This window comes from Oncorhynchus masou, chromosome 15, assembly GCF_036934945.1.
Source record: "Oncorhynchus masou masou isolate Uvic2021 chromosome 15, UVic_Omas_1.1, whole genome shotgun sequence".
NCBI classification, from domain to species: Eukaryota; Metazoa; Chordata; class Actinopteri; order Salmoniformes; family Salmonidae; genus Oncorhynchus; species Oncorhynchus masou.
Window position 1 is genome coordinate 43,076,615 of NC_088226.1, and position 11,537 is coordinate 43,088,151.

At 41.7% G+C, this 11,537-nt stretch overlaps 1 long non-coding RNA gene across 1 annotated transcript; it reads left to right on the forward strand.

Moving 5' to 3' along the window:
- The first annotated feature begins 2,868 nt into the window (after positions 1 to 2,868).
- On the forward strand, positions 2,869 to 9,921 carry LOC135556277 (uncharacterized). Its single transcript, XR_010457969.1, has 4 exons — positions 2,869 to 2,979; positions 4,865 to 5,077; positions 5,773 to 5,829; positions 6,809 to 9,921. It is a non-coding gene; the product is annotated as an uncharacterized LOC135556277 (long non-coding RNA).
- Positions 9,922 to 11,537: the final 1,616 nt, after the last annotated feature.

Here is an 11,537-nt window from a genome sequence, read left to right on the forward strand (position 1 = left end):
TGTTTTTGCTTGGCACACCTGTATTTGGGGAGTTTCTCCCATATTTTACTGCAATCTCTCAATCTGTCAGGTTGGATGGGGAGTGTCGCTGCACAGCGATTTTCAGGTCTCTCCAGAGATGTTGGATTGGGTTCAGGTCCGGGCTCTGGCTGGGCCACTGAAAGACATTTATAGACGTGTCCTGAAGCCACTCATGTGTTTTCTTGGCTGTGTGCTTAGGGTCATTGTCCCGTTGCAAGGGGAACCTTCACCCCCAGTCTGAGTACTCTGGAGCAAATCTTAATAAAGGATCTCTGTACTTTGCTCCATTCATCTTTCCCTCGATACTGACTCGTCTCCCAATCCCTGCCCCTGAAAAATATCCCCACAGCATGATGCTGCCACCACCATGATTCACCGTAGGGATGGTGCTAGGTTTTCTTCAGAGGTATCACTTGGTATTCAGCCCAAAGTGTTCAATCTTGGTTTCATCAGACCAGAGAATTAAGATTCTCATTGTCTGAGTGTCCTATTGGTGCCTTTTGGCAAACTCCAAGCTGGCTGTCATGTGCCTTTTACTGAGGAGAGACTTCCATCTGGCCACTCTACCATAAAGGTCTGATTGGTGGAGTGCTGCAAAGATAGTTGTCATTCTGGAAGGTTCTCCCATCTCCAAAGAGGAACTCTAGAGCTGTCAGGTTGACCATGGAAAATGTCAAAGGGTCTGAATACTTTCCAAATCCACTGTACATACAGTACCAGTCAAAAGTTTGGACACACCTAATCATTCAAGGTTTTTTCTTTATTTGGACTATTTTCTACATTGTAGAATAGTGAAGACGTCAAAACAATGACATAACACATATGGAATCATGTAGTTACCAAAAAAAACTGTTAAATAAATCTAAATATATTTTATTTTTGAGATTCTTCAAAGTAGCCACCCTTTGCCTTGATGACAGCTTTGCACACTCTTGGGATTCTCTCAACCAGCTTCACCTGGAATGCTGTTCCAACAGTCTTGAAGGAGTTCCCACATATGCTGAGTACTTGTTTGCTGCTTTTCCTTCACTCTGCGGTCCAACTCATCCCAAACCATCTGAAGGGTTCAGGTCTTCCGGGAGGGTTTTTTGTTTTGGCAAAGTGGGTGAGGTTATATCCTGCCTGGTTGGGGGTATCGTCGGACGGGGCCACAGTGTCACAGGCCCTCCATGTCTCAGCCTCGAGTATCTATGCTGCAATAGTATATGTGCTGGGGGGCTAGGGACAGTATGTTACTGTACATCTGGTGTAATTCTCCTGTCTTATCTGGTGTCTTGTGTGAACTTAAATATGTTCCTTCTAATTCTCACTCTCTCCCTCCCCTACCGGAGGACCTGAGCCCTAAGACCATGCCTCAGGACTTCCTGGCCTGATGACTCCTGGCTGTCCCCAGTCCACCTGGTCATCCTGCTGCCCCAGTTTCAACTGATCTGCCTGTGGCTGTGTAACGCTGACCTGACGTCCAGCTTCTTTAGCAAGGCAGTGGTCGTCTTGTAGGTGTGTTTGGGGTCGTTATCATGTTAGAATACTGCCCTGCGGCCCAGTCTCCGAAGGGAGGGGATCATGCTCTGCTTCAGTATGTCACAGTACATGTTGGCATTCATGGTTCCCTCAATGAACTGTAGCTCCCCAGTGCCGGCAGCACTCATGCAGCCCCAGACCATGACACTCCCACCACCATGCTTGACTGTAGGCAAGACACACTTGTCTTTGTACTCCTTACCTGGTTGCCGCCACACACGCTTGACACCATCTGAACCAAATAAGTTTATTTTGGTCTCATCAGACCACAGGACATGGTGCCAGTAATCCATGTCCTTAGTCTGCTTGTCTTCAGCAAACTGTTTGCGGGCTCTCTTGTGCATCATCTTTAGAAGAGGCTTCCTTCTGGGACGACAGCCATGCAGACCAATTTGATGTAGTATACGACATATGGTCTGAGCACTGACAGGCTGACCCCCCCACCCCTTCAACCTCGGCAACAATGCTGGCAGCACTCATATGTCTATTTCCCAAAGACAACCTCTGGATATGATGCTGAGCACGTGCACTCAGGCCTGTTCTGAGTGGAAGCTGTCCAGTTAAACCGCTGTATGGTCTTGGCCACTGTGCTGCAGCTCAGTTTCAGGGTCTTGGCAATCTTCTTATAGCCCAGGCCATCTTGATGTGGAGCAACAATTCTTTTTTTCAGATCCTCTGAGAGTTCTTTGCCATGAGGTGCCATGTTGAACTTCCAATGACCAGTCAGTATAAGAGCGATGACACCAAATTTAACACACCTGCTCCCCATTCACACCTGAGACCTTGTTACACTAATGAGTCACATGACACCGGGGAGGGAAAATGGATAATTGGGCCCAATTTGGACATTTTCACTTAGGGGTGTACTCACTTTTGTTGCCAGCGGTTTAGACATTAATGGCTGTGTTGAGTTATTTTGAGGAGACAGCAAATTTACACTGTTATGCAAGCTGTACACTCACTACTTTACATTGTAGCAAAGTGTCATTTTTTCAGTGTTGTCACATGAAAAGAAACACTCGTATTTACAAAAATGTGAGGGGTGTACTCACTTTTGTGATATACTGTACATGAGAAGGACAAATCTTTTACAATTTCACATGACAAGCCACCAGACATGAACAAACACAGTTGTTTCCCAGTGACTAAATTAGTGTGTTTGTTTCAGCTGTGAGAAAGAGACACACACACACACACACACACACACACACACACACACACACACACACACACACACACACACACACACACACACACACACACACACACACACACACACACACACACACACACACACACACACACACACACACACACACACACAGACAAACACAGAGAGAGAGAGAGAGAGAGAGAAAGATAATGTCCTGTAATCTGACTACGTCCTCTCCTCCTCTCCTTTCCAGCCTGCCGCCTGAAGATGCAGATCAAGTTACGGTAATTATCTTCTGATTGAGTATTCATAAATGATTAGGCCATTGTTTGCTCTTTAATGATGCAAATTACAACTAATTACATTGGCGCTAATGGAGGCCACGAGTTGTTATGAGTTGTGGAATGGTACAATTAGCCGCCAGTTTATCTAATGGAGCCATGTGTAAATATTAGTATGGTATAGTTTGTATAGTTTATGTCAGAGCGGCCATTACTTCCGTCCTCCTCACTGAAGCTTACTAGAAATAGGAAGTCGTTCTCTGTGTAATGAATGTATTGGTGGAAGAGAATGGGCAGAAACTCTTCATCAACAAGAGTAACTCCATTAACAATCCACATTATCAAGAACGTGAGTAATAAGTAATGGATGGGGAAATAATGAATGTCTAATGGGCTCTTTTATCCTGAAGTAAAAGCAGCAACAAATTCTGACGGGCTCTCTAAATGTTTACAAAAGCACAGCAACAGTCAAAGATGTTTTGGCTTACTTAAAAGACAGTTGTGTTGAAATGTTCTTGCAGTAGCCACCTGCGACACATTTAGTGGGTAGTTAGGCAATATTAGGCAAATTTAGCCTCAGGGCATAGAGTTTGTTCATTTCTTGCTGTTGTAAAACAGATTGCTTGGGTCCCGCTTTAAATGATGTTCAGCTTGTAAAGGCTTCATAAAGCCTTCATAATGCCTTCATAAGCACTACATACATGTGTTATAAAGTATCTAACCCTATGTCATGAGGTTTATAAAGGGTTCATAGATGAGGCATAACTGTGTGACATAACCCACGTGTGTTGAATATGATATAAACATGTGCTTTATAAAGGGTGACATTTTGGGTCAAAGGATTAGAATATGGTCTAAAGTGATGTCATGTTAGTCAAATTACACCAAATCTCGTTCCCAGACACTTCCGCCCAAATGTACGAATGGTCTGTTGGACCAACTCATCAATCATGGCCTTCATTAGTTAGGATTAGGTATAAAATCAAATTTTAAGAAGATAATATTCTCTCAAACAGCTTCATGAAGTAGTCACCTGGAATGCATTTCAATTAACAGGTGTGCCTTGTTAACTTAATTTGTGGAATTTCTCTCCTTTTTAAATGTGTTTGAGCCAATCAGTTGTGTTGTGACAAGGTAGGGGTGGTATAGAGAAGATAGCCCTATTTGGTAAAAGACCAAGTCCATATTAGTAAAAGACCAAGTCCATATTATGGCAGGGAACAGCTCAAATAAGCAAAGAGAAACGACAGTCCATCATTACTTTAAGACATGAAGGTCAGTCAATCAGGAACATTAAGAACTTTGAAAGTTTCTTCAAGTGCAGTCGCAAAAGCCATTAAACGCTATGATGAAACTGTCTCTCATGAGGACCGCCACAGGGAAGAAAGACCCAGAGTTACCTCTGCTGCAGAGGATAAGTTCATTAGAGTTAACTGCACCTCATATTACGGCCCAAATAAATGCTTCACAGAGTTCAAGTAACAGATACATCTCGGCATCAACTGTTCAGAGGAGACCGTGAATCTGTCTATATGGTCAAATTGCTGCAAAGAAACCACTACTAAAGGACACCATTAAGAAGAAGAGACTTGCTTGGGCCAAGAAACACGAGCAATGGACATTAGACCGGTGGAAATCTGTCCTTTGGTCTGATGAGTCAAAATTTGGGATTTTTGTTGAACGGATGATCTCCGCATGTATGGTTCCCACTGTGAAGCATGGAGGAGGAGGAGGTGTGATGGTGTGGGGGTGCTATGCTGGTGACACTGTCAGAGATTTATTTAGAATTCAAGGCACACTTAACCAGCATGGCTACCACAACATTCTATAATGACACGCCATCCCATCTGGTTTTCACTTAGTGGGACTATAATTTGTTTTTCAACAGGGGAATGACCCAAAACACACCTACAGGCTGTGTAGGGGCTACTTAACCAAGGAGAGTGATGGAGTGCTGCATCAGATGACCTGGCTTTCACAATCACCTGACCTCAACCTAATTGGGATGGCTTGGGATGAGTTGGTCCACAGTGATGGAAAAGCAGCGAAACAAGTGCTCGGCATGTGGGAACTACTTCAAGACTTTGGAAAAACATTCCAGGTGAGCTGGTTGAGAGAATGCCAATAGGGTGCAAAGCTATTGGGTGGCTACTTTGAAGTATCTAAAAGATAACATTTATTTTGATTTAACATTTTTTTGGTTACTACATGATTCCATATGTGTTATGTCATAGTTTTGATATCTTCACTATTATTCTACAATGTAGAAAATAGTACAAAAAGAACCCTTGAATTAGGTGTGTGACCTTTTGACTGGTACTCTATATACTGTAGCTTAAGTACACTTAAGAGAGTGTGGAGAGGGCTAATGGTAGACTTCACATCACAAAAGCTTTGTGATCCCTTCCCTTTTGACAAGTACAAGGACTGTACTAGGGTCTAAATGGGTAATTCAGCAGACAGATGGATGAGAAGAGGAAAAATAGGACATGTGGGCAATAATACATTATATTCTCTTCCATTCAGACCCTCACAGCAGGGTGTTCTGTGGTCTAACACAGACATGTGACTGACCGTCCTGATTCGGTGTTATTTGACAAAATTCGAGATGGTGTTTCATACATTAGATAAAAGCAGAGATAGAACTACAAAATGGTATATCAAACACTGCATTTGCGGAACAATGGGAAAGTAATTTTGCTTTGAAAATTGATAAACTTTTCATCAAAGTTCCTTTGAATGTTTTGATACCTACTGGAGAGCTCTCCTTTGTCTATACCCATTCTGTAACGGCAGATTTCCTCTTCGTCTGAAGAGGAGGTGTAGCTAGGGGATGGACCAAAACGCAGCGTGGTAAGTGTCCATATCCTTTATTATAAAACATAAACTAAACACTAAGAAATACAAAACAATAAATGTGAACATGAACGAAAACCAAAACAGTCCCGTGTGGTGACAGACACGGAAACAAACAACCACAAACCAACAGTGAAACCCAGGCTACCTAAGTATTATTCTCAATCAGAGACAACTAACGACACCTGCCTTTGATTGAGAACCACACTAGGCCCGAAACAGAAAACAAAACATAGACTGCTCACCCCTACTCACTCCCTGACCTTACTAAATAAAGACAAAATAAAGAACGTGACACATTCAGCATTGTTCACACCCTCTTAAACCAGCCCCACCTATCTCTTTAAGGATTCACATGTGAGGTCATATGCTTAACAGTGAGTAGTATATTAAGATTAAAAGTGGTAGAAGTAGTAGCCTACAATAAGGAAAAATTCCAGGCAAACAAAGTGTCCAGATGAAAATATTAAATGGCACTTACTCAGACACATTTTCAATAAATGCTATAACCCCCAGCCACATCTTGCTAAGTGGATCTGTCTCTACACAAGGTGTAAACGGTACAGCAAAATTATTACTTGTATAGTAACAATATCAGAAATAGATAATGTCAATATAAAGAAAATAATATACATTATGTACAAGACCAATACCAAAAACGATATCAGTGATAGATGAGGTAGTTATATAGATACAATCAGGGGTAAAGTGGCTGAGCAGCAGGATAAAGAAATTGTGGGTGTGTTAGCTGAGATTCATTTGAATAGAGGCACTGAAGATAGTGCTGATGACTGTGGACTCGCTCCTAGTGATGAACTGGTCTGTCCAAACCACGCATGAACAAGGGAATCTATATTCGGAGAGCCTGTTTCTGCCCTGCCCTTGACTTTGGTGCAGGGCATGTGATGTCCATAGACTCTTTGTCACAAAGCTCCCTGATCTTCTCAAAAAGATACGTTTGTCTTGCTGTGTCCAGTCCAGGTGATGCTTGGGAGGAAAGATGTCAGCGTTGCGCAGCAGCTGAAACCTGGTCCCGACTGACTCCGAACGCTCCTAGGTGACAATAACACCAAAAAAACAGGATATAACAAAGAAAATTGAGAATACATTACAACCTTGCACAACATCAATTCACCTCCCAAGTTTAGATAAGAAGAATAACCTCATACAATGCAATGAAAAGGATATTCACCTGAAGTGCTGGTAATGCTTGACCTGAAATACGGAGTCAGGTGTTGTTGCCAGCCATAGCTTTCCACCAGCACCATACCATCTTCCTGTCCAACCTGTGGGATGTTGACCCCTTTCACAGTGTTGTCCTTCACAACCCCAGCCATCTCAGACGAAGTGCTGCTTGATGAGGCCGAAGCATCAGTCAGCGGCAAACTTGGTGGCTTGTGACCAGGAAGTGAAAGTCCAGACTGTGGTAGTGCACCTGCAAACAACAAAATCACATTAAGATAAATGAATTGTCTCACCCCCGTCTGTCTTGACACAGCTCAGTGAAAGGCATCTATCCATCCATTCAATGTTAGCTAGTTAGTTACTACATACAGATCATATACACAATATCAGCTAGCGAGCCACCCATCTAAAGTCAGCTAGCTAGCTAACAGTAAACTTTTAACTTGCAATGAAAACAACTTTCTGACAAAATTAGAAACGTATATTATCTGAAACTGTAGCTAGACTCTTACATGGATGAACTCTTCATGGCAGACTGCAACCCCTTTCATTAAAATAAGACATCCTGTGTAGTTTCCATTTTGTTTGTACAGCTTGCTTTGTCCGTTGTGTCCAGTCATACTGGTTCACACTGACCGTGTACAATGCCAAAAGAATCATCAGATCTTTTTCTCTCTCTGTCACGGATGCCATAGTTGCCCTTAGTTTGACGATGTAATCCGGAGACAGGTGTTTTATACAGCAGCCTGTTCTCTTTTCAACTCCCTCTGCATTTGCAATCAAATGCAAGAATTCTATTCATCTCCTTATCATACTCTACTTCTACCAGACATTCTACTGATTTCAAAACTCAGTCACCTTGTTCCGTGACAACAACACTGCTATATGGCAGACCAATCCAAACTCATCTCTCGGCATGTCCAGCCTACTCACTATCTCAGCCAATCATGTCTAGCGGGAAGGTTGCTCTTATTCTGTGGCTAAACCAACTAGGCTCATAATTTAACCATTTTATTTGTATTTACAGATGGCATATGCATTTATTATTCAAGCGGATAAAATTTGAAATATTCCAGAAGGCATTTCTGCCAAAAATGCATTATTAAAAAAATGCCCCAATTTCATGGGATCCAATTGGTAGATACAGTCTCGTCCCATCGCTGCAACTCTCATACAGACTCGCGAGAGGCGAAGATCAAGAGCCATGCGTCCTCTGAAACACGACCCAGATAAGCTGCACTGCTTCTTGACACAATGACCGCTTAACCCGGAAGCCAGCCGCACCAATGTGTTGGAGGAAACACCGTACACCTGGCGACCATGTCAGCACCTGGCCCGCCACAGGAGTTCGCGCTAGAGCGCGAAGGGACAAGGACATCCCGGCCAGCCAAGCCCTCCCCTAACCTAGACGATGCTGGGCCAATTGTGCGCAGCCCAATGGGTCTCCCGGTCATGGCCAGCTGCGACAGAGCCTGGACTCAAACCAGGATCTCTAGTGGCACAGCCAGCACTGCGATGCAGTGACTTAGACCACTGTACCACTCGAGAGACCCCCCCAAAAAACATTTAAAATAATGTTCAAATTACTCTCCTCTACTCCTGTGAAGTTGTGACTTGCGACATACACCTAGTTTCCTGAAATGAGTCACATATTAGAGGTGAATAACCATGATTCTTGATCTCTCTTGATCCTATTGGTAACCATACAGGACCTGTTAGCTGTTGCTGCAGATTTAATAATAGATATGCTGTTTTCCTATACAGGACAAAACACACGTCACCAGGTATATTTATTTCATTTCACAATTCTTTAAAGCAGGGGTGGACAATCTTAGGCAGCGACAGCCAACATGTGTGCATGCTTTTGTTTTCAGGGTTGCCCACCTCTGCCCTACAGTGTTTAATGCAAAAACACTCAGAGCACCATGCCATGGATCTCTGACAGGCCTCCTGCATGTTGGTGTCAGAATGATGAGCAGGTGTGTGCGTCGGTCTGTAACGCACCACAGGTTGGCTTTCTGCACTCCATTGCCCTGTGCCCTCCCCATTGCCCTGTGCCCTCCCCACTGCACTGTGGTCCTCTGTTCGTAAGCCGTTTGACAGAGCCCTACTAATGGTATAGCGGAATGGAAGATCAGACACACACAAACATACAGTTTTGCACACACATATTACTGACAGTGCCCAGGGGCCAAATGTATAACCTTTTGTGTACATTTTACACTAAATATCTACGTGCGTCATTTTGAAAAGACTGCATGCACAAAAATATGGAGATTTATAAACTTGCACACGTCATACATTCACATGTTTCCCGTTATAAATCAGACCTATCGTAAAACTGTGAGCATGTGAACGAGCATTAAAACTCTGCCTGAAAAACTCCCATCACTCACCTTCTATGGCGACAATAATGCCCTTATTTGCTGTATAATTTGGAAGTATTGGAATTAGGCCAAGACATTATCTGAAGGAAATAGCAATCGCAAACTTGATCTACTGTCTTTGGAGGTGTTGGCAGAATATTTTCTTTTGCAGTGACATTTGCGGTAGCCTATCTGACCATTTCTGAAAGACAGAAACAATTGCAAATTGTTGTGGACTTGTAAACAAATAGTTTGAATTCAATAATGTTGCATTTACTTTTTCCCCGACCCTAAATATGCTGCACTGCCAGCGAAATCTGAAACATTGCCTACTGTTTTAAAAAAAAACTTCAGTAGGGAGCAAAATCTTGAAAGTGTAATAGTCTATCTAATAGGCCCAATGAAATGAGAGATGAGGATGGTAATATCTTCTACGGCTACTTCGGGAATATGGCCATAAAATGTGAGGGATGTATTATGCAATGGTTATGATACAGTATATGTATCATGCAATATGTTTTATTAAAGAAATAATGTGACCGACAGGCTCGACTCGGCTTTATGTAGCAACATTTTTATTTTTTTATTTTATTTTATTTTACATTGGATAAAAGTAGAAACTCGGAGCTAGAAAATGATATGCTGTATCATACACTACAGTTGAGGAACAATGGGAAGGTAATTCTGCTTTGAAAGTTGATAAACTTGTAAACTCACTTATAGGAAAATGTTTTGGTAAGCGTACTGGAGAGCCCTTCTTTGTATACACCCATTCAGCCTTAGCCCCACCCATCTCTTTAAGCATTCACATGTGAGGCCATGGACCAAACAACCAAAGACTATAGGCTGGTTTATACTACGTCTATAGACAGTTGTTGCATTGACATCATGAACATTCTAATGTCGTCCGACATCAAACTTGTCGTTGTCGTTATGAGAAAGTATGAACACAAAAACTGCAGGTTGCATGACATCAGCAGCCTGGTCATCCAAAATAGCATAACTAGTGTATTTTAACACCAATAAACCCACCCGTTTAAAAATGAATATAGTATTTGTCAATTTATACAAACCAGGCAACTAAAAGCAACTTTCTAAACATTGTTTTGTTTCGTTTCTATCTTGTTAGCTAACCAGCTAATGTTAAATTAAATTCAAATAATGATCATATTATATAGCTGACAACGTCTTCACTTTAGCTAATTTGTCATCATTATTACAGGAAAATCAACTCACAACAGGATCATTATTTACAAGTTAATGGCGAGCCAGTTACATAAAATACCTTATGGTTGTGAGTGTGATCAAATAAAAGGAGGGCATTCTACTGGAGCAGTTTAGAACTTGGACACTATCTTGTTGGCCTAACGTTATATTCTAATTTGACTTTCGTGCTCATCATGTTCTTCACATTATCATTTCTGGTAAATAAATATTATATCAAATAAAATCAAATTTCATTTGTCACATGCACACAATACATAAGGTGTAGTTAAATGGTTACTTGCATAGTGGAGTGTTTTGTTTAGACATTTAGCTAGCTAAACAATGAACCATAATTCCAACTCATAATGGTACTACCCTACATGAATCTGCAGGTAGCTAACCAACCGGGTTCAATGTTAGCTAGCTAGCTAACATTAAGCTATAACTAACAATGCAAATGGCTTTGAGATACAAATAATATTACTACACAGATCATACACAACTTACAGTACACTTTAACTTGAAATGAAAAGGGCTTTCTGATAAAATTAGAAAAGTATTACATTTTGAAAATGTATCTAGCTAGACTATCTTACCCATACACATGGATGGATGCTTTTCCCTCTCCATCACGGATGCCACGGTTGCCCTTAGTTTGAAGATGTAATCCGGAGATAGGTGTTTTATACAACAGCCTTCTGCGTGTTCTCTTTTCAAACGCCAGAATTTTCTCTATCCCCTGAGCTATAATTTAATAATTGTATTCGTATTTACAGATGGCATACACATTTATTGTTAAGGCACATGAAAGTTCACATGTTCCAGAAGGCATTTCTGCCTCCAAATGATTTTTTTTATGTTCAAATGCCTCTCCTATGAAGTAGTGACACGCGACATACAACTAGTTACACCTAGTTGAAACTAGTCACAAATTGGCTACTTGAGAAA